The sequence below is a fragment of the Triturus cristatus genome, chromosome 10 (genome assembly GCF_964204655.1).
Source record: "Triturus cristatus chromosome 10, aTriCri1.1, whole genome shotgun sequence".
Classification (NCBI taxonomy): domain Eukaryota; kingdom Metazoa; phylum Chordata; class Amphibia; order Caudata; family Salamandridae; genus Triturus; species Triturus cristatus.
Window position 1 is genome coordinate 500,644,213 of NC_140593.1, and position 24,338 is coordinate 500,668,550.

The 24,338-nt window shown below is 48.8% G+C and overlaps 1 protein-coding gene across 3 annotated transcripts in view; it reads left to right on the forward strand.

Moving 5' to 3' along the window:
- The window catches only part of ESYT2 (extended synaptotagmin 2), a 769,824-nt gene that overhangs the window by 413,876 nt on the left and 331,610 nt on the right, over positions 1-24,338 (forward strand). The window lies entirely within an intron of this gene.

Here is a 24,338-nt window from a genome sequence, read left to right on the forward strand (position 1 = left end):
CTAGCTCATTCCCTGACTTGGGAACATTAGTTTAAGTACCGAACAGTCTGGGACCTCCTACAGCATTTGATTGACACAATGAATCTAGGGTCCTTTATATGCAGAAAGACACCACAGTGCACCAGAAATGATGGATACCTCAGCAGCCAGTCTAGCAAAGTCCTCCTTGGTTTAAAGGTATCAAGTTACCACAATGTCTGACTGTCCATGTATTTCACCTTGTGGTACCTCGGCGGAAGGATACACAGATTTGAAGGCTTCTCATTGTGAATGCTAAGTGAAGCAGATGCCACGCTACGTAGTGTATATCAATTCTGGCGCCTGTTTTCCATGTAAAAAAGCACCAGTACATGTTCTAAAATTGGTTACACTTTCATTCTAGATGGCAGCTTTTTTGTCAACAATGACTAGAAAATAAATGGAAATAAATTAGTACAGAATTTTACTATTTTTAAAACGGTATAGGAATGTTTTTCCAACTTCAAGGGAAATGTTATGCAAACAAATGTATGTAAACGTTTTACTTCTGGAAGAGAACGAAATAAACAAAAACTGTGTGTTTTGAAAAAGTTATTTCCAAAAATAATAATAATTTATTAAGTTCAAACTGGTAATTATGAGCCTTTAAGTGGTATAAGATTTGAAAACAGTGGCGAGTTTTGTGTTGATTTGTACACTTTTAAAGCACTTTGGCATAGTTAATTTGCTGCATGAATTTGGGGGTGGTCAATATACCCCCTCATTTACAAGAAAATGATGTAGCGTTGTGCTGCAAGCCATTTACCTGTGCAGAACTGCATCATTTTCAAAGCACATTTGATGCATCGTGTTGACAACAATGCAATGCATGCGTGTGCTTTCCCCTGCGCTGGCACACAATTGGCTGCCATGAGCCAGCGCAGGCACCCGTGAGTCATTTTTTACGAATGCCTGCATTGCGGGGATGATTTTTTTGTGCAGGAAGCCAAAATACAATCTGTGATGACATTTTCCTCTTGCTATGCATGCTACAGAATACAGAATGCATAGAAAGAGAAAAGAACGAGGAGAAATAAAAGTATGTCTCCTCTTGCACCACTCCTACACCTCCCCTTGGGAGGCATAGGATTCTGACTCACTCCCAGCTTTTCAAAATGTTGTAAATCTGGGAATGTGTCAGGTTGCATGGATGTTGCGTGGGAACACCCACAACACCAGTCATGGAATACCCCTTTCATCCAGAGTAATGCGTGAAAGGAACCCATATTTACAAGGTCATGAAAAATCACCCTGGGTAACTTTACATGGCATTGTAAATATGGGCAGGCACACTGTGCCGCCGGTGTTTTAAAAAAGGTGACACACCAGTGACGCAACTGCTTTGTAAATGAGGCACCTATGTTTGCAGTGTCTTGGTGTACTCTCGTGGATTCTACATTGAAATCTTAACTATGCGTATCCCCTTTTAGTAAAGAAAGCTTTGCGAGTAAAGAAAATTTGGCACGCTTTTCTATTTTAACATTTTTTATCTGAAGAACCTATGATCAAGCCAAATGTGGAATTCAAAATTCATCCACTCTCACCAAAACCCCTACTCCTACAAACACCTTTGTGCACACGTACATCTAGGATCAAGCACCGTGTACACGGTGGCCAAGGTAAGTGGGCACCACAGGCTGAATGCAGGAAGGATACAAGGATTTTTTAGCACTCACTCCAGGAAACATAGGGCCTCATTTCTAAACCCATTGCGGCGCCGGTGCATCACTATTTTAGAAGCACGAGTGGTGCAGTGTGCCTGCTTACATTTACAAGGCTGCATAAAGTCACCCTGCATGACTTTTCGTGGCCTTTTAAATATGGGACCATTCTACTAATTACTCTGAGTGAAAGGGGCGTTCCATGGGTGCTGCTGCGGGCGTTCCCAAGCAACATCCATGGAACCTGACACATTCACAGATTTACAAAATGTCGTAAACCAGGGAATGCGTCACAATCCTACGACTCCCTAGGGGCGGTGCATAAGTGGCACAAAGAGGAGAAATACTTTTATTTCTCCTTGTTTTTTTGCTCTTTCTATGTGTGTTGCATTCTGCAGCAAATATAGAGGAGCAACCCGCCTTTTATGATTTTTTATATGCAGGGAGGTGTTCCTTCTTGCACATAAACAATCATCCCTGCAACGCAGGCACTCTTACACCATGGTGTCAGGGTGTCTAAGTTGGTGTATGGCTGCTGTTTGTGCACCAGCGCAAGAGAGAAGGACAGGAAGGTGCCGCATCTTGTAGATACAATGCATTCCTGCCCTTCTATTTTGACTCACGGCAGCGCTGCAGGAATACTTGCAATGCTGCTGTGCATCAAAATATAGTAAATGAGGCTCTAAGGAAAGTTTTTGAGCTAATGCCCTCCACTTATACCGGAAAAATGCATCCCTCCTTCTATCAGTAATTTGGCTCCACCACCCAGTGGCTCCATTCTTCTAGTGCTATTTTATGAAAGCACTGGCCCTGTCAACATAAAGATAATGCAGGAACTGGTCAGATGGAGGAAGTACAATCTTCCTGAGGCAGGGAACAATAAGAATGCTGGACTATGAACATCAAAAAACATTATTTACATCACCAGTGGGTTGCCATAATACTCAGCAGTTATTCCTAAATTTAGCAATAGTAGTACTGATAAAAAGCACAAACATCATTCAGTGGTGCATAGGGTAACCATTGTCCCTATTCTACTTCTCGCACCCTTATGTTTACCTCTTCCTCTCAGAGCAGTGACAGCCTAATAACATAGCAACATTCCTTGACTGACTTTATATTTCCTTGCCACAGTGTTTGATGAATGAATGAAAGTAGTATGGACGCAAGATCTGCCACTGCTGGTAGGATTTGAACCACTTTCGAGTTTTGAGAGTTCCAGCTGCCTTTCTTAGCGTGCCTGTCTCCTACAGTTTTTTCACCTCTCCTTGAATATTAGAAGGTTAAAACCCCTGCACTGCAGCTTCCGGGATTTAAATCAAGAAAGACTACAGGGTTCAAAAGAGAATAGAGGTATGACGAAGGCTGAGTGGCATTGAAAGTGTGAATGGATGCACCAATGAGGGGAGAAGGTATGTATGTCTTGTGATATTGGCGAGAATGTATGCTTATGTGATAGTGAGGGGTATTTGTGTGTAAGGCACATTGAAACACATATATTTTTGTATGTGGCAGTGCTTGAAATAGGCTGAGCTTGTGTCACTGATGGGAGAGGAGTGTGAATGCACCTTTATGGAGGCGGTGTGTGTATATGTCAGTATTTATTTGTTCGCGTTTGTGTGTTGAGAACACACGATAGAGAGGGGTGTGCTCATTTGTATTACCCATGGAATTCACATGTGTTGAAAAGCAAGGGGACACTGAGAAGATGAAGAACATGCACTTGACTGCAAGAGTAGTTTGTAAAGCATTGTCTGTGAAAGAGTCTACAAGTTGTGAGTATGTGTCAAATGAGGGTGAGATGATTGCACGTGAGTACTAACAGGCAGGGTGGTGCTGTGTTAACAGACCAATGAGGGAAAGAGAGGTGTGTGGTATGAGGGAGAGCTGTGTGACTAAGGACCAAGAGAACACAAAGGTGAATGAACTGGGCAGTTGAAAGGCAAAGGTACAGGGATGTAGGCCATTGAAGCACAATGATGGAAGGGCCCAACCCGCTGATTATTTGACAATGCTGCACAGTATTTCCTATACAATATCCCCAAAGTACCACCTCAATGTACATAACGAGAAATAATTAACAAAAACCTTTTGTGCAAAAGATCTTTTGTGTTGTAATACCACTTATAAACAGTTTCACATGTACAATATTTACCAGGTACCATCAAGTAATAGGCCCACAATGCAAAACCTGGATGAAAAAAACATTTGCACAATTTATTTTACATTTTTGGCATAACTTTAGAATGAGATTGAATGTGTCTAGTCGAAGCCCAAAAGCATTTTAGCAGTTCCTGATTTTAAAGATGATCCTTTTTCTGAAGCAGAAACTGATTATTTCTCCAAAATAATCTATGGTCACCGAAAGGAGCTTTAGTTGACTATCAGACATCAATATGTCAACTCAACAAAATGCCACTGGGACCTCTGGGGTGCCAGTCCAACAGTTTTGTTTGTTTATCTGCTTTGGAGTCCTGAGTGCTGGGAAAACTGCGTTAACTTGTAGCTAGGAAATCGAAGGAGAGCACAAGCACCAGAAACTAAAGTAAACTCATATGGAAGTTTTATAGTTAATTTTTCTTTAATCCTGTATCTGTATTAACATAAGAGGAGTTAGTCACATTTGCCTGAAGACCCCTGCCTAATGTTTAGGTAGCAAGTCCTACAAAAATGTTTACATCCGATTTCCAGAAAGGAGATGTGGCTCAGTATATGTGAAAACTTCTTGGGTAAAATGCTTACTATGCTATGAAGAAGTTCATGGCCCTTGCCAGCAATGCAAGCCAGCTGGAACTTTCAGAATCTCCGCTGAACTGACCGCAGTAAGCTCCCGTCTGTCGATCCAGGGCTGCTAAGTCGTTCTCAAGCCTCAGTCTGCTGGCCCTTCTACTGGCAGAGAGAAAAGTCCTGTAACTCGTGCAAAAGGAGATCCAGATGAAAGCATCCTCTGGAGCTTTTTTTATTTTTTTATTCTTTGTGTTGGGGTAACTGCACCAGCCTATTTGGCTTTGTAGAGACCTTGTCAATAACACCTAGTGACCTGTTTGAAGGTCTTTTTTAAGGAAAGAGATAACCTGCAAAAGTACATTTATTCCAGGGGTAGAGTGCACCATTACATCTTCACTTGCAGAGTGAAAACACTTCACTTGTCCTGTGTCGGCCTTCACCAGGGCCAACATTCAGATCCTGCTATGAAGTGACACCAGTGGGTTAGAGACTGCGTTCCCCAGCGATGACCGCAGGAGAACCAGTTACTGGGATGCTATGGAGAAAGGACCCTAACCCACTGGTGAGATTGAGAAGTCTCTCTGTGAGCCCTTAAGGTGCCAGGTGGATAGCGTCCATGTAGCCGTGTCTGCGTCCCCTGTCGAAGTCAGCCAGACGTCCTCCACTTTGCTCAGTGCCTAATCCTAGGGACTCCAGCCTCTGATTCTGTGGACTACTTATTCCTCAGTCGCTGATGCAATCTAGCCTGCCTATCCACCTTGCGAGCTAAAGATCTGCAGCATAGCCGCTCGGAGGTCACACCAAACCCTCATCATCGCCTTGCTCCTCGCAAAATATAACCGCAAGCTTAAGTCTACCCAGCAATCGAGCTGCTGCAATTCTCTTTTTGTATTATGATATTTTGCTTCCAATATTTCTGTCTACCGCTATTTACAACTCAACATTCTGTCCGAACACCCCTCGGCCAGATCCGGTCGCACCATGCCATGATCTGTGACAGCAGCTTCCAGTATGTCTCCAGAGAGATTCAGCCAGGGCCTCGTATCAGCACCAGACATGCCAGCTCAAGCAGAGACTAGTTCCAACTCCGGGAGCCAGAAGTATGGTCTCCGACCGAACCCTGTGCCGAGCCAGAAGTTCAAGGACTTTGTGTGTAAGTCCCCGTGAGCATGCCGGCTATGATGGACAGGTACTATAGTAAAGGAGAGCTGTAGCGAGCCGTCCGAGCTCTCCTATACATTGTTTCACTAGCATGCACTCCTCGGGGTGGGCTTGTCCCGAGCAGATAAATAAACGCCGGAAGACCGCTCGGGTCTTCCTGCTACACACAGTAGCACGAGTGGTGTGTATTTCTTCCAGCGCTGCGCAGGGCCTAAAGACACCAGGCTGCGCCGCGCTACAGCAGCCAGTGACAAAGGAGAGTAGCGGGCCATGGAGCAGAAAAAAAATCCATTTGGGATTGAGTGCCATTTGGTCATGAAAAAAATGTAGGTGCCACAAATCCACTAAGTCATGTTCCAACATCCCGCAGGACCGCCCTGTCCAATCAGTTGCACAAGTTGGATCTGCCAGAGTGGATGTGGGGCAATATTTCAGTCACCCCCCAGGAACAATAGGGTGTGACCAAATTCTGTGAAAGAGGTGGGCCAGAAAACTGGTCTTATCAGCGTTAGGAGCATATATGGAGCCAAGTACCAAACCTTAATTGAGAAAGGAATTTTGACAAAGACCCAGTGGCTTGCCATGTCCGTCTAAGTTTTGAGTATCATGCAAGGGAGAATACGTCTAAGAAGAATGATCACCCCACACTTTTGAGACTAGCTGCATGTCAGGTTCCTCGTTCCGATGTCCCCGGGGCTGTGTTGATGCTCTATGGGGGCCCACCTCTGGATGACCCCAAGTCCGGCTATTGAAACCACGGACTTTTGGGGTGATCGAGCGGGGGAAGGAAAGGGTGGGGACTGCAGGGAGGGAGATCTGTGAAGGCAAAAGAGATAACAGAACACAGCATAAGACGTTTTGTTTCCAATTTCTCAATGGAAAACATACGCGTTACTTTAGCAGGATTGTTAACGCGAGCTTGCCCTCTCACCTGAAAAGGAAAATAAGGTATGCCCGGACATATGGGGGAGAGCTACAGGTCGTGGTCTTTTCGTTTGCAGGCACTAATATAAACGACAAGGAAAGGCACACGTGGGGAGAATGACAAGGATCAACATACAGACACAAAGACACCATATACAACTTTGTGGAGCAATACCCACTTGTGACTGCCCAGCTCATTCCATGCCTTCGGCTTTGTAACCACCCCTCGCTCCTGACTCGCACATATGTCTAGGAATATAAGCAGAAGAAATCAAAAGTGTAAACCAGGCCACCGCTGGGGGCGGACGCTCACTGCTAGTGTCTGCCTGGGAACTGAGGTCTGTGAGGCTGGAGCACGATTCGCCTATGCTTTCCTATGCCTCCGATTTGTCGGACGATTGCATGTAACAACACACTAGGTCTCGTTGTCTCAGAGTAATGTTCGGGCTCGCACTCTGCCTGTCTTGAACAGCGAGGCTTGCCCCCTTAAGTCTAGTCACTCTCAATATACTTGGTCGCTCCCCTGCATGAGACCAGCCGGTCTCGCCAACAGAGGGGCGGGTCTGGGATTTTTCTATGGCTCGGAGAGCTTGTCTCCGACTAGGATGGGTCGAGCCCCGATGGAAATACTGCCACAGTACTCCTACCTCGGTCACGACGAACCTCCGGATTTCACGGGCCGCTACCTGGGTGATGAGCTCGTCCGAACCTTCGTCTCTCGGCGTCTCCTCGTCTCGTATCCCGGGTCGAAGAATTATCGGCTCCGTGTGCGGCGACCTTTCGCCTTTTGACGTCTTGTGGTGGTGCGTGGTGCGCGTTACGCAGCGCACCTCCTGCACTGCCCATCGGGAAGTGTAGTTCTTCACGCAGTCCTAGTGTTGCGCGAGTATTGGCCGGCGTGCGCTGATAAGTCTGACAGCACATCCCTCTTCCGAGGATCACCGCCGGCCGCTAGGCTTGTCTGGGTGCAGCCTATGGAACCGAGCGACCAGTCTGGGTGCATGGACCGCTGTGGCAGGTTCCCATGAGTCATCTTCTGGACCGTACCCTTTCCAAGCGATCAAGTACCACAACCTGCCTCGCACTGTCTTTGCGTCCCGGATGGCCCTGACTTCGTACTCCTGTTCCTGCATTACCTGGACTGAGGATGGACGGCTAGACGGGGGCTGTGGGGCGCGTTTCAGAAGGGAAACATGGAACACGGGGTGTATCCGAAAGTGCGATGGTAAGCGAACCTTCACAGCTACCGGGTTTACATGCCCCAGCACTCTATATGGGCCTATGTATTTGGGGTTGAACACGCTATACTTTTTAAAACGGATGTTACGTGTTGAAACCCACACCCAATCTCCCCGACTATACACTGGCCCTGGTCTCCGACGTTTATCCGCCTGCTTCTTGTACTGTTCCTTTGCCTTCAACAGATTTCCTCTGGCTACCGCAAGCACCCTACGCATAAGCTTCAGCCTGTTGTGCAGTTCAGGGGTCGAGTGTTAGTGTTGGGCAGAAGTAGGGGAGTAAACCTGGGATGGAACCCATAAGTGCTAAAGAACGGAGTGAACTTCGTGGATGCGTGCGTGGCACTGTTATACGCTACCTCCGCTGCCCATAACCATTCCACCCATTCCTCTGTAGCTGAGCTCACGTAACAACGGAGGTATTGCTTGAGTGTCTGATTGAGTCTCTCAGTTTGGCCATCTGTCTGTGGGTGGAAGCTTGTTGAGAAAGAAGAGGTGACCTGGAGTTTGGAACACCACGTTTTCCAAAATCCCGAGGTGAATTGGGCCCCTCTGTCCGATACTATGACCTGTGGAAGTCCATGAAGCCTAACGATGTGCGTTAGCAGGAGTATGGCCGTTTGCCCCGCTGTGGGAGCCTGTTTGCAGGCTACAAAGTGCCCCATCTTGGTGTAATAGTCGACCACCACCATGATGGCGGTCATTCCGTGATCGTTAGGAAGTCCCACGATGAAATCAACTGAAATTCGTTCCCACGGTCGCTCTGGTGTGGGCAGAGGATATAACAAACCCTGTACGGGTTGGCGGTCCGCTTTCATTTGGGCGCAGATGGAACAGTTTTGCACCCATTGCTGAAGGTCGGGACGAACCGAAGGCCACCAGAACTGTCGAAGCACCTTTTCTAGTGTCTTGGTGCGCCCGGTATGTCCTGCACAGGGAGAGTTGTGACACCATTCGAAGACCATCTTCCTCAATGCTCCTGTGGGTATAAGCAGCTGCTTCCCTTTTACGGGGAGGCCTTGATGGAGTCTCCATTCGGGGTGGAACCTTAACCAGGTTCTCCAAGTGGTGTGGCGGATCCCTCTCCGCACGCCGTTCAGGAAGTCGTCGGTGGCCACGAGACCTACCACTCGACTAGGTTCTATGATCGATGCCTCCTTCACGGGTTCTTTCTGTGAAGTGTTTTCCTGCCGTGTGAGGGCGTCGGCCTTCCGATTGTTGACTCCCGGGCGGAATGTGACGATGAAGTTATACTCCGCGAAAAACAGCGTCCAGCGTAACTGACGCGGTGTAAGGTGTCGAGCCGCTCGCAAAAACTGCAGATTGCGGTGGTCGGTATACACGGTTATCTGATGTACAGCCCCCATCAGCCAATGCCTCCATTCCTGGAAGGCATCCTTGATTGCTAGGAGCTCTTTTTCAGCTATCGTGTAATTCAGCTCTGCGGGGTTTAGTTTTCTGGACATAAAGGCGATGGGGTGTAGATATCCGGTGTTCTCCTGTCTCTGCGACAAGACCGCTCCTACCGCGATGTCCGAAGCGTCTGCTTCAACAAAAAACGGCATCTCCGGTTTAGCATGTACTAGAATAGGAGCGGAGCTAAAGGCATGTTTCAGTTGATCGAATGCCCCTTGGGTTTCCGTCGTCCAAACAAAGGGAACCTTCACGCGGGTCAATTTGGTCAGAGGGGCGACCGTGTTGGAGAAATGTTGTATAAATCGCTGGTAGAAGTTTGCGAACCCGAGTAGGCTTTGGATGTCTTTCACGTTCTGTGGACGGGGCCAGTCCGTCACTGCCTTCACCTTCCTCTCGGCCATCACTTGTCCTGAAGGGGTCAGCATCACCCGAGGAATTCCACGGTGGTCACATGAAACTCACACTTTGTGAGTTTGCAGTATAGGTGGTTTGTGAACAAGGCGTGTAGCACTCTTTGCACGTGGGTTATGTGTTCTTCTTCTGTGAGGGAATACACGAGGATGTCGTCGATCTATACGACCACGAAGACGTCCAGAAAATCACGCAACACCTCGTTGAGAAAGAATTGAAAGGCGGCCGGGGCGTTACAGAGCCCAAAGGGCATTACGAGGTACTCAAACAGCCCATAACGCGTTTTGAACGCCGTCTTCCATTCATCACCGTCGCGCATACGCACAAGGTGATAAGCTCCTTTCAGATCCAACTTGGTGTATATCGTTGCAGCTCTCACCTGCTCCAAAAGAACCGGGATCAACGGGAGGGGTTATCGGTTCTTCACCGTGATAGCGTTGATCGCTCAAAAGTCGATACAACATCTCAACTCCCCATTGGCCTTGGGTATGAAGAAGAGTGGTGATGCCGCAGGTGATCGGGACGGACGAATAAAGCCGAGTTCTAGGTACTTATCAAGGTATGCTCGTAGGTGCAGGTTTTCTGGGATGGTTAGAGCATATATTCGCCCACAGGGTATCACCGCCCCGGGTACCAGATCGATCCGACAGTCAAATTCCCTATGTGGAGGGAGTTCTTCTGCCTTACTGTCGCTGAAGACTTCTTGGAAGGCAAGGTAGCAGTCGGGTAACTTGGTCTCCTTTTCTGCCGCCGTGGCTATCCCGTGGACAACGGCGAGCACCGCCGCCGGCTGCACTGGTTCGCGGTTACAATGGGCTTGACAAAATGCCGACCTCAGCTGGAGGGTCTTCGAGCCCCAGTGAATCCGGGGTTCATGTTTCTGTAGCCACGGGAGTCCGAGGATGATCCCGTACTGCGGGGCGTGTATGAAGTTGAACGAAATCCATTCGCGATGATCCCCCTCATACCGGAGTTCGTACTCCGCTGTGTGATGTCGTATGGGTCCGGAATCCAGCTCTTTTCCGTCCACGGCGTAGACCAGTTCAGGGGAGGCTTTTAGGAGGAGCTGTACGCCTAGTCGGTTGGCCTCCTGCATATCCATAAAACAGCCTGTGGCTCCGGAATCAACCATGGCTCTGACCGGGAGGAGCACGTTATTGATGTCTATCTGCATGTTTATAAAGAAGTGTTCTTTTTCCCGGAAGGAAAAGAAATCCACTGAAGGGATGGTATGTTTCCCTGAAACCTTCCCTCCTTCCGATTTCAGGTACGACAGTTTTCCTCCCCTTTTTCCGTGGTTGCGACTGCCGCCTGGCCGATCCGTGGCCGTCCAAATGCCGGTTTCACAGGGCATTCTCTGATGAAGTGGCCTTTCTTGCCACAATAGAGGCACAATCCCTGTTTGCGCCTATGATCTCTTTCGCTCACGGTTAACGAGGCCCTCACTGCTCCGATCTCCATAGGTTCGGGTTTAGAAGGGTGTTTTTCCGGCGGTCCGGTACGATCACTCCATGTGGTACCCCTTTCTTTGCGGGTATGCGCGCCTTTCCGCTCTCTCAAGCGATGGTCCAACCGCAGCGTCAACTCGATAAGGGCCGCACACGTGCTAGGTTGCGGCTCGATTTGGGCCAGGACGTCCTTCAACTCCTCGGTGAGGCCATGGTAAAAGACGACCAACTGTTTGGCTTCCGGCCAATCGGTCTCGGCCACCAGTCTTCGAAAGTTGTTCAGGTAGCTCACCAAATCAAGAGAGCCTTGCTTCAGCTCCATTATATCCTTATCCGCCGAGAACGTCTCGGCTCGTCGATCAAATGTTTTCTCGAAGGCCATGCGAAAGGCGTCCCAATCGTACAGCAGATGGTCGTCGTTCCTTACGATAGGGACCGCCCATTGGTCAGCTTCGCCCCCCAAATATGATATGAGAAACGCGACCCTGGCTTGATTGGTGACAAACATCTTCGGTTTGCAAGTGAAGTGGAGCAATATCTGTGTTATAAACACCTGAACCTTTTTCTGGTCACCATGGAACCTCTCTGGGGGGGCCAGGGGAATGGCCGCCGGCACCTCTACCACTAAGGACGTAGGGGAAGACGGGCTACCCATGCTAAACGGGTTCCTTTGCATGTAATCGACACGTGAGTGCAATGACGCAGTTTCCTGTCGTGAGGCGGCTAAGTCCACCTGCATCGACGCTGTTTCCTGGCGTGAGGCGGCTAAGTCTACCTGCATCTGTGCTAACGTAGCCATCACGTCGTCTAAAGTAGTCATGACCAGCTTTCAACACAACCAGGGGGATAAGAGAATTCTTAGGCCGATAATTCTGTCAGGTTCCTCGTTCCGATGTCCCCGGGGCTGTGTTGATGCTCTATGGGGGCCCACCTCTGGATGACCCCAAGTCCGGCTATTGAAACCACGGACTTTTGGGGTGATCGAGCGGGGGAAGGAAAGGGTGGGGACTGCAGGGAGGGAGATCTGTGAAGGCAAAAGAGACAACAGAACACAGCATAAGACGTTTTGTTTCCAATTTCTCAATGGAAAACATACGCGTTACTTTAGCAGGATTGTTAACGCGAGCTTGCCCTCTCACCTGAAAAGGAAAATAAGGTATGCCCGGACATATGGGGGAGAGCTACAGGTCGTGGTCTTTTCGTTTGCAGGCACTAATATAAACGACAAGGAAAGGCACACGTGGGGAGAATGACAAGGATCAACATACAGACACAAAGACACCATATACAACTTTGTGGAGCAATACCCACTTGTGACTGCCCAGCTCATTCCATGCCTTCGGCTTTGTAACCACCCCTCTCTCCTGACTCGCACATATGTCTAGGAATATAAGCAGAAGAAATCAAAAGTGTAAACCAGGCCACCGCTGGGGGCGGACGCTCACTGCTAGTGTCTGCCTGGGAACTGAGGTCTGTGAGGCTGGAGCACGATTCGCCTATGCTTTCCTATGCCTCCGATTTGTCGGACGATTGCATGTAACAACACACTAGGTCTCGTTGTCTCAGAGTAATGTTCGGGCTCGCACTCTGCCTGTCTTGAACAGCGAGGCTTGCCCCCTTAAGTCTAGTCACTCTCAATATACTTGGTCGCTCCCCTGCATGAGACCAGCCGGTCTCGCCAACAGAGGGGCGGGTCTGGGATTTTTCTATGGCTCGGAGAGCTTGTCTCCGACTAGGATGGGTCGAGCCCCGATGGAAATACTGCCACAGTACTCCTACCTCGGTCACGACGAACCTCCGGATTTCACGGGCCGCTACCTGGGTGATGAGCTCGTCCGAACCTTCGTCTCTCGGCGTCTCCTCGTCTCGTCTCCCGGGTCGAAGAATTATCGGCTCCGTGTGCGGCGACCTTTCACCTTTTGACGTCTTGTGGTGGGGCGTGGTGCGCGTTACGCAGCGCACCTCCCGCACTGCCCATCGGGAAGTGTAGTTCTTCGCGCAGTCCTAGTGTTGCGCGAGTATTGTCCGGCGTGCGCTGATAAGTCTGACACTGCAGGTAGGTGAGAGTATTCCAGCTGCCTCCATCTGCCTACTGTTACCGATAACAGTGCATGCCCAATCCTGTTTGAGCTTCTGGTATTCATCCGGGTATAAGTGGGCTTGTTGAATGAAGGCAATGTTGAAATGTTTCATGTGGAAATAATGAGGCATTCTTTTATGTTTAATATAAAGTGACTTACCGTTGATGTTCTATGAAGCAAGCAAAAGTGATGTAGACATCTCCCTGTAAGGGTCTGAGCAATGTAGTCTGTGAGAAGAAGCTCCTTGCTTGGAGCTGTTGGGGGGCAAGGATGGGAGGGGGACCCTCTAGCATGCAGGGAGAGGAATGGAGATGAGCATGGTGCCAGTGAGAAGGAGAGGAAGCGGGGGCTCGCCACCAGAAGAAGAGGAGGGGCAAGAAAGAAACCCTTTGTGTCTCAAGGAAAGACCTGACCCTGCTGGGCCCTACTTCTCTCCTAGACCCAAGGAGCAGGAAATGATTAGGAAGAGAAGAGGTCAAACTGCGGCAGCCGGCAGTGGGGTATGACTGAAAATGCTGATGCCGCCTGCCTTGCAACAGAGACTTCGGGCTGCAAAACAAATACTGGTGGCAATCCAGTTCCGTGTTTTCCACAGATCACTGTTGATCGCAGAGAGGAGGATGCCGGCTGTCCGCGTCTCCAGGCTTCTAGTCCCGATTCTCAGCCTGCGGCCCAGCCCGGCCCCATTGATCTCCACACGGCGGGGGTCTGGTGATGCTGTAGATCGCGGTAGACCGCCGCGAGGAGAACTCCGGCTGTCTCACTACTCCAGGTTCCCTGCTGCCAGCTCTCAGCCCGCAGTCCGCGGCCCACTTGGCCTGAGGATTTCAACAGCGGGGGGTCTGGCAACACCAATCACAAGTCTCAGGTGGCAGGTGGGGGCAGCAAGCGAGGCCGAGCGACAGCCCCCAACTGAGCACGGATTCCATTCCGCGGAGGGTGCCGGTTTCAATGCCCATTGGCGCCCAACAACAGCTACAGCTTTAGCCACAGCTACAGCCACAGCAGTCTCAGCTGCAGACAGCAGCAGAATTGTGTTTAGGTCTCCACCTCCGCATGGGAGACCACCACCAATGGTGAGTCCTTGTTGCAGGTACAATCACGGTTGCGGTAAAGTGGCAAGCGCGGCCGCCATTAGTTGGCGGACCTCAGTGAGTGTGAGCCCTTGGCGGTCTCGCGGAGGCGGCCTGACCAGATCAGGTGCAGCCAGTGACGGCCTTGTGTGCCCCGTTTGCCCCCCCCACCCACTCCCCTGCTGCGCACCTGCTGTTTCCTGGCTATTCCGCTGAAATTACTCCAATGCCACGCCCTTGGGTAAAAACAAACAATTGGGTCTATTCCCAAAGTCTACACCTTGGTAAAAATAACAATACAAAAACCATCTGAAGTATTGCCAATTGTACAACTACCTGCATGCAAATCCAATACGACACACACGTTCAGTACTCAGAGCCCCAGCTCAGCATAGATCCAGCGACCAGTGACCAGCACGTGTATGCGCCACATGGTGCCTGGCAAGCGCACTAGGCCGGTCAGAGTGTGGGCTACAAAAACTCGGTAAAAACTCGGTGAAATCCTGAAATGCGGTCCGGGAGAACAAGAGGAGGGGGGATAAAAAGGATAAACACCCACAAGTCACATCAAAAAACGAAAAAGTGGAGGATAAGGATGAGGACAAGGGTAAGGCGGGAGCCTTGACTAACATTACGGCCCGAATGAACATCGCCCCCGGTACGTCCTCTGTAGTTCCTTGCCATTAAACACAGAGGACACAGAAGCACCAGAAGCACGGCACGAGTGCGGAGCCATAACAGAAGTATCAGCAGCCAAGGCAAGCACAGTGGAAACGACAAAAAAAAAAACTCAGCAGATTCCGCCCCACAAGCCAAGTGTGTTGGAAGCAAGAAAATAACCCATACGGCTCTAAACTGGCATAACTCCTGCCCGAACAGCAGCAAACGGGCACTGATTACAGATTTTCTAAAGGTTGCAATTAAAACCACAGAGGAAAACCAGAGTCGTCACGCTTCCAAACACTAGAAAGCTGCTAACACAAACAACACAACAAATAATGACAAAGACTTCCAAAAAGATGCCGACACTAACTGTCTAAGCGATAGAAGTACTACCAACAGTGAGGGTGAAAGGAAAGAAAAGAAAGAACCCCTGCACATGGGTTTGGACTCCACGGGTAACAAAAATAAAGAAATTCAACATCCCCAATTACTAACACCCAAAGCCCTCCAACATCCAGAAACCTGCCAAAGCAATAACTTCCAGGTAACTGAGGCACTTGTTCATTTCCACTCGTCTATTTTGGATACGCCCTGCCAGTCCCAGCAACAACAATCTTCACCAGGATACAGCGGTCTCAGCAGACAAGATGGGCACATCGAAAGGGAGCCAACACATCAGTTTAATATAATCACCTCGAGTCCTTTGGGCATGCCATATTCGTTGTCAGTAGTCTACTCCCCCGCTTGTCGGGGGAACATCAATTCAAACACCCATAAGCAAGATAAACTTGATTCACTTTTTCACACACCGAAAATAGAAAAGCACTACTGCCAGGATCTCAGTCAGGGTAAAGCAAATGACAAAACGTCATGCCAATTAAATCACCCAGGATCCACAACCCACTCAAAATAAGGTATCACCCAGCAGATTCTCTGACCATCAGAGCGAGCCATTCTCAGGGTACTCGCATCACCAGGAAAATCGCGCTCGCCAATCACCAGTAGAACAAAGTGGCTCATTAACATCCCCAGTCTAGCCTCACCTGCTAAACACAATGGACACGATCAGCAAAGCAATGATCCTCCATGCAGACAAATTGGACACCCAAGTTGACCTCCTGAATATCCTCGCAATCCATGTTCAGGGGGTCGAACAAAAGTTGCACAGCTTCAATGAGATGATCCTGAGGGTGCAGCGAGACCGGGAAAGAGCTTATCAAATGTGTCACTGCCACTGCACCCAAATAATCGATAAATTAGCTTTAGTTCCAACTCTACTGACACAACTACTGGTTACAACAAGAGAAGTTTTAATCAAGCCTGCAACACCAATAGAGAAAGAAAAAGAAGCTCTAAAAGAAAAAGATGCTCTAAAGGAAAAAGACTTGGAATGTCTCAATTCCACCGTGGGGCACAAAAACAGCGAAATAAGATAAACCCCTGCACTAATCAAATCAATCAAGACAACAACACCCACATCTAATCCACCAAGCGTACTTGACAACTCAGGTGCCTTGAATTCATCACTCCAAGTTCAAAGTAAGCAGTCTCCGTCAAGACAATTAAAATTACACAAGCCACTATCCAAACGGGAGAGAAAACGACTGAGAAAGTCCAGAAAGAGCAAACAAACAAGCCAGGCATTAGATCTAATCTGGGCAACATCCATTCAAAACGGAATTCCCCAAAACGGTAAAGTAACTCAAAACAGCATGGAAGCAGTAAGCCTCAAGGAGCAATCGACCTTATCTCCTACACTTCCTGCCACTCAAAGTACCTCAATCCATAACATAAGGGAGCCACCTCTGCCAGAAAAATATATAGTTTATTCAAACCTGCAGCAAGTAAGGTGAAAAACAATCTAAAAACTCAGGCCACACAATCAGTAGTAGGGAACACCAGGACGGCAAAAAGGGAAACAAGACAGGGTGAGGCTACCTTCACCCAGGAACACGGCTCAGGCGTTAGCCGTAATCCAGAAACAAATAGGGAAAGTGAAATCTATCCACAAAAAAACACACCGGAATACCAAGACTTATCCTCGGTTATCCCTGAGTTCAAGGTGGCAAAGAAAGAAACTGACAGGTGTTTAGTTAACGAGTGGCAGTACGACCCGCCAAATAACAACAAATTGGTATTTAATCCCCAATATTTCTCAAGGGAAGCGCATGACACTCTCAACAGAAGTGTATTGCTCAAATTATCTAAAGCTCTCTCCCCCTCCCCCCCTTGAGCTATATCAATACCAACGACATTAAAAGCATCGAGTTCAAACAAAACTCGAGCCTCATGGGTCAAGAATTCACAACAGCCACATTCATCAATAATACTCTCACTGAACAGATTTGACAGCAGAAGGACTTGTTTGCTAAATGAGGTATCGAGTTAAAAAAGATAGTCCCTCCCTGTTACCCCAGCCCACTACAACTACCACTTCACACAATGCGTCTGTTAAAAGGGGCAAAAGGCCCAGATCAACGCAGCCTAACAAAGGATAAAGAGTCCTTGGCCAGGAAAATTACTATCACCTTTGACCATCCTGAAGCTAGCAAGCCTTCGGGTTCCCGGCACTTGAACATGGCAGTCACTCCCTTGGGAATGGCATGAATAACCCCCTCAACAGCTCCATATATAAATCAAGGTTACAACGTTTGTACGTCTCAATTAAGGATCCCTTCTCCTCTTCCTTCTCCTCCCCCACCACACCGCTCTCCTACACCATCACCTACCCCAGTAGATGACGATAATGACAACACCTCAGATGATGCATGGGGAGGTGTGGATGATCAACCCCTAGGAGATCCTACCCCTACTGGCTCCCCAGACCCCTGGGATAATTACAGTGTCCCAGACGTCCCTTACACCCCACAGGATGACTTCTACCCCTCCAGGCCTTCCCCTCCTGAGGACAATATCAGCTTCAACCAGCTCCTTCACAGAGCTGCCCAGTACCACGGGGTTGCCCTTCATACAGACCCAGTAGAGGAAGATTTTCTCAGGGACACTTTCGACACCACACAAAGGTCCACCTCAATTTTACCCATGCTTAAAGGGGTCATTAAGAATACACCAGAGATCTTTAAAGATCCAGTCAGGGCTCGAGTCATCAACCAGAGAATAGAAAAAAAGTATAAGGCTGCTCCTACTGATACAGCATACATTAAGGGCCCGCACCCCTAGACTCCTTGGTAGTCTCCAATGCAAGGAAGAGAGCCAATTCCCAAACATCAGGTGATGCACCACCACCAGATAAGGAATCTAAACTCCTGGACGCCTCTGGCAAACGCACAGCATCACAGGCAGCAAACATATGGCGCATTGCTAATACCCAAGCGCTCTTAGCCAGGTATGACAGGGCACATTATGATGAACTTGAGTCCATAATGCAGCACCTCCCTGACAGGTATAAAAACAGGGCCAATGAACTCATACAGGAAGGTAAAACCATCACTAACACCTCCATCCGTTGTGCCTTAGATGTGGCATATACCGCCTCACGGGCAATAAACACCAGTGTCCTTTTGCGTAGGCATGCCTGGTTACGCATCTCAGGTTTTAAACCTGAAGTCCAGAGTTCCATACTCAATCAGCCATTCGATGAGCAACACCTATTTAGCCCCAATGTGGACGTATCACTTGAGAAAATGAAAAAAGGATACAGACACAGCCAAATCTATGGGAGACTTGCAGTCGCAAGCTCCCAGACGGTCCTTTTGTTGCTCGTCCTTCAGAAACACGCACAGAGGCTACTCCTCTGATAGCCCCTCCACTTCTTACAAGGCTCCCACCCAATCCACCATTACTAGAGGTTAACAAAGGCGTGGTTACAAGGGAAACAACAGCAAAGGCAGAGGCAAAAACAACAACTCCCGCTCTGCCTCCATCCCCACCCATGACTTCCCTCCACTTCCCCCAGACCATTCCACTCCAGTCGGGGGAAGACTCCACCAATTCCTCCCTGCCTGGGCAAACATCACTTCAGACAGGTGTGTGCAACAGATAATTCAATCAGGCTTCTGTCTCGAACTAACATCTACCCCCCCACCATACCACCCAAACAGCATCCAATGTCACAAGAACATCTGTTACTGCTAAAGCAGGAGGTAATCTCCCTCCTACAAAAAAGTGCAATAGAACCAGTTCCCCTGCACCAACAAAACAAGGGAGTTTACTCCCTCTATTTTCTCATACCAAAAAAGGACGGCTCTCTAAGGCCTATTTTAGACCTCAGACCCCTAAACCTATACATACACTCAGACCATTTCCACATGCTCACACTTCAGCAGGTCCTTCCTCTGCTTTCACAGGGCGACTACCTTGCTACCCTAGACCTCAAGGATGCCTATTTCCATATTCCCATTCACAGCGCTCACAGAAAATATCTCAGATTCGTAGTAGACGGTCAGCACTATCAATTCAAAGTACTCCCATTCGGAGTCACCACAGCACCAAGAGTGTTTACCAAGTGCCTAGCGGTGGTGGCAGTACACCTTAGAAGACAACACATCCACATCTTCCCATATCTAGACGACTGGCTCATAAAAGCCAGCTCATACAGTCAGTGTGTACAACACACTCACGCCACTATTCAACAACTTCACGGCCTGGGGTTCACAATAAACCACGCCAAGTCCCAGCACGCAACAATACCTCGGTGCCACAATACACACCTCAAGGGCGCTGGTCTATCCCAGTCCCGCCAGGATAGCAAGCATATAAGCTCTTCTCACCAAATTCCAACCGCAACACTCTCTTCCAGCTCGAGTGTTCATGCAACTCATAGGGATGATGGCCTCTTGCATATTCATAGTGCCTCATGCAAGACTCCAGATGCGTCCTCTCCAAAAGTGCTTAGCACGCCAATGGAACGAGGCTCAAGGTCAGCTAACAGATCTGGTGTTGGTAGACGGTCGTACCCATCGCTCTCTGCAGTGGTGGAACACCAAGAACCTTTCCAAAGGGCGACCGTTCCTAGAGCCGATTCCTCAAATAGTTATGACAGCGGACGCATCACTCTCTGGCTGGGGAGCTCACCTACTACATCACACCATGCAGGGCAGGTGGACACCTCAACAAAAGTTACTCCACATTAACCACCTGGAGTTACTAGCCATATTCCTAGCCTTGAAAGCATTTCAAAAACACACATCAGGCAAAGCTGTCTTAGTCCGCACGGACAACATGACAGCCATGTATTATATGCAAAAACAAGGCGGGATACACTCTCTGCAGTTCTCTCAGCTCGCAGAGAGCATATGGAGGTGGGCTATACCTCAGAACATTTTTCTCCAGGCCCAACATGCCCCAGGAGTCCAAAACACAATAGCTGATCTGTTGAGCCGTCAAACACAACAAATCTACGAGTGGGAACTTCATCCGCAAGTTCTTCAACTGTTTTTTCAGATGGTGTTTGAATGGTTTTTGACTAGTCTGGCTGGGATCCTACTATCCAGGACCCCGGCCTATCTGCTTACTCCCTTAAATGACTGGAGTGCATATTAGATGCACTAGTGATTGGATACTGTGGTACCTTATGAGCCCCTAGTATATGGTACCTTAGGTACCAAGGGCATAGGTACTTCACAGGCCTACCAGGGGCTGAAGCATGTATTATGCCACCCCTGGGAAGCAGACTAAATCTGACACCACAGGCCTGCTACTGCAGCCTGGGTGAGGTAGTGTTAGCACTCCTCACTGAGGTATAGGTTCCTATATCTCACCATACACACACATATAAACCTATCAGTCACCCCTAAGACAGGCCCTATCAATCCTGAGGGCAGGGTGCTTGGTTTACAATGTGAGGGGGTGCCTCTGCCTGAGCAGGGCCCCTCTGCAGCTGGCAGAGTCTATTTTCTGTGGCTGTTTGTGGATGCGGTTAAACCATATACTCTTAAGTGCATTATAACCTACCGGTAAATGCTAACTTTTTAATGACTGCATCAAAACACGTCGTGTTTGGTGTCAAACAACTTGGAATCATACCCCCACACCAGTAACTGGTGTAGGAGTATGATCCCACCCTTCTAGAGGGGACGACATGTACCCACTGTGGAAAAACACAGTAGAAATCTGAAAGAGTCCTGGCATCACAAAATGGATGCCACCAGCACAGCCACTGGGCTGCCCTCCTGCTGCTGACTGAAACTCGCAGTGGAGGAGGCCCAACAATAGGCATCCTGTCACAGGGAGGTGTCACCACCTTCCAGACAGGATTTAGTGTATTGGAGCAGGGTGGGTGCACTCCTAGAGTGCTTTGAAGTCCTGCACTGGGGGAGCAGTAGGCTCCTCTGTGCATATGCCAGCTCAAACCGGTTCAGGGGCTACCAGCCCCTGCTCTGGCGCGAAACTGGACAAAGGGAAGTGGGTGTAACCACCCACCCCCCTGACCCTCCTAGAGGAGTGGTCATAGAGCTAGTCCCTCCCTTTCTTTTACTATAAGATAGGTAACCCTTGCCATTGCAAGTTAGACATCCCTGGACGACGCTTTACAAGAAGAATCCTGGCCCTTCGACGTTCCACTACCTTTGGAAGATGGAAGAATCTCCCTTGGAGTCAAGGAGTGACTCCCCTGCTTGGCAGGCACCAAAAACTTGAATCAACGGTCGCAAACTTTCCCGCTCCCGCCGGAGTTCGAAGTCCCTGCAGCCCCGGAACTGGATTTCCTGACTACTCGACGGCCATTGTGAGTCCCCAGCGAAGCTGAGGCGAGTGGACCCCACGAGTGACGAGGAACTGCAATACCTGGGAACCGTGCACTATTGTCGAGTGCAACCCCTTCACGACGGTCTACGAACTTGTGCTTTGGATCACGTGTGGCCCAAGCCTCCAGCAGGATTTCCCTCGAAAATCAGAGGCCTACCTCGTCCCGAGTGACCGTGGGCTCCTGTGAAGTGAATCCTCATGAGGCGTCTTCGCGATCTCTTGCCGGCTGGCTTGTGGGTCCCCTGAAGACTTCTTCATCGAACCAAAGGGCTCCCCTGGTTGCTCCAGGCCTGTCTTGACTTACCCTCGCTGGGTGAGTCCCTCAGACCTTGCTGGTCTGCCCCGCTGACTTTTCTTGAATTCCACGAGACTTGCTGTTGCCAAGGCTTGTTGGCTCCAATCCGGTTGCCGACACCTCAGTAAGCTGCAGACTTCGTGGAACACTCCGATTCCAGCTCCTGGCCGTCGTCGACGCGTCCTGGTCCTCGTGGTGGAAGAGTCAAAATACCCTTGATCACCTGAAATCACCCGACTTCCGTAGGCATCCATCTTCCTGGCCCGGGTCACTGGCAAGTGACTGTGAACACTGTTCCTTCTGCTTTCAGGTCATCTTCCTCTTGAATCCAGCCTTGGATTCCACCGGACACTTCTTCAGTCTTCGCAAGCAGCAAATCTTCTTTGGCTTCCATAGAAAACAACGGCGCGACCCGACACCAAAAGACACCTATGCACCCGACTTCCCTGGGTGAGGTAACTCGTGCACTCCGGTGCCCTAGTGTGTGTTGGCCCTCGAATTACGTACCTTGTAAGTGGCTTGCTTGTAGACTTCCTCGAAGTACCCTAAAACTTTACAAATCCAACGGCGATTTGCTCCATTGAAACCAATAGGGAACCCGCGGCTGTGTTGTCACACTGCACGCGTCTCTCGTGGGTCTTTTACTTAGCTGCCTTGGGTGGATTAGTGAAGCCCCAGCGATTCTACAGGCCCTAGGCCTTGTCCCCTTGCAAGTCGACTTTCCTAAACCTCTTTTTTAGTATATGGTCTGGTACGCCCCTCGGGCCCCAGCCATATTTGTGCTTAACTTATTGTGAAACGTTGATGTTTGAATGTGTTCCTAACTTCTAATCTCATAAAGAGATTAGTAGAGTGTGTCTAGAAATAAATACATATATATTTGATATATATACCTGTGTGGTGTCCTTTCATTTGGTAATTCAAGAGATTATAAGGTAAAACAAGCTGCTATACATTCCTCCGAGACTTAGCCTGAAGGCTGCTCCCCACAGCTACCACTAGGATTGATTTCTTTAAAAGGTTGTCTTAAACCTATCTACCATAAGAGTCGAATTGGACTGGTGCAAGGTGGCCACTATAACTAGTGACCAGCAAATGCCAGGCCAACTTCTCACAGACCTCTTCGCCACCCAAGAAAACGCCAAATGCCCAAACTTCGCCACCCGGTATCCTCACCCATTGTCCAAAGGCAATGCAAAATGGATGAACTGGTCAGGCACATTTGCGTACGCTTTTCCGCCTCTCCCACTCATTCCACTAGTGGTGCGCAAACTACAGCAACACTCCTTAACGCTCATCCTAGTTGCTCCAACTTGGGCCAGACAACCATGGTACACCACATTGCTGGAACTCTCCGTAGTTCCGCACCAAAAATTACACCTCTCTCCACACCTCTTAACCCAGAACCATGGAGAGATCCAACACCCAGACCCAGCTCAGCTCAACTTAGCGATCTGGCTCCTGAAGTCCTAGAATTCGGTTACCTTAACCTTCCTCCTGACTGTATGAACGTCATGAAAGAAGCTAGACGGCCTACCACTAGAGCATGCTATGCAGCCAAGTGGAAACGCTTTGTAATATACTGTCATAACAACGACACTGATCCCCTAGATGTGTCTATCCAACACATCATAGGCTGCTTATTACACCTCCAAAGATGCAACTTAGCCTACACGTCTATCAGACTGCATCTTGCTGCCATAGCAGCATATCTACAAAATAGGCAACATCTATCACTTTTCAGAGTGCCTGCCATAAAGGCTTTTATGGAAGGACTCAAAAGAATAATTCCCCCCAGAGTACCAACTTCACCTGTGTGGAATTTAAACATCGTTCTCACAAGACTAATGGGACCTCCATTTGAACCTCTACATAAATGTGAACTACAATTCTTAACATGGAAAACTGCTTTCCTAGTAGCCATTACTTCTCTACGAAGAGTTAGCAAACTATAAGCACTAACTTTTCAGGAATCCTTTCTGCAGATGCAGCATAATAAGGTTGTTCTCCGAACTAATCCTAAAGTCATTTCTCCCTTGCACCTCAATAAATCTGTAGAGCTGCCTGTATTCTTCTCCCAGCCACAAACAGTCGCAGAACGAGCTCTTCACACCTTAGATGTCAAAAGAGCACTGCTGTACTACATAGAAAGAACACAACCTTTTCGTAAGACCAAACAACTATTTGTGTCTTTCTCACCACCACACAAGGGCAACCCCATTTCAAAATCTGGGATAGCTAGGTGGATTATCGAATGCATACAAGTTTGCTACCACAAAACAAAACGTACATTATCTGTTCCTCCTAAAGCACACTCAACACGAAAGATAGGGGCTTCAATGGCATTTTTAGGGAACATTCCCTTAGACGATATCTGCAGTGCAGCCACATGGTCTACACCGCACACATTCACAAAACACTATTGTGTCGATGTGCAAACTAAACAACAAGCTAGTGTGGGCCAGGCTGTACTCAAAACACTATTTCAAACTACTGCAACAGATACTGTTGGTCGCC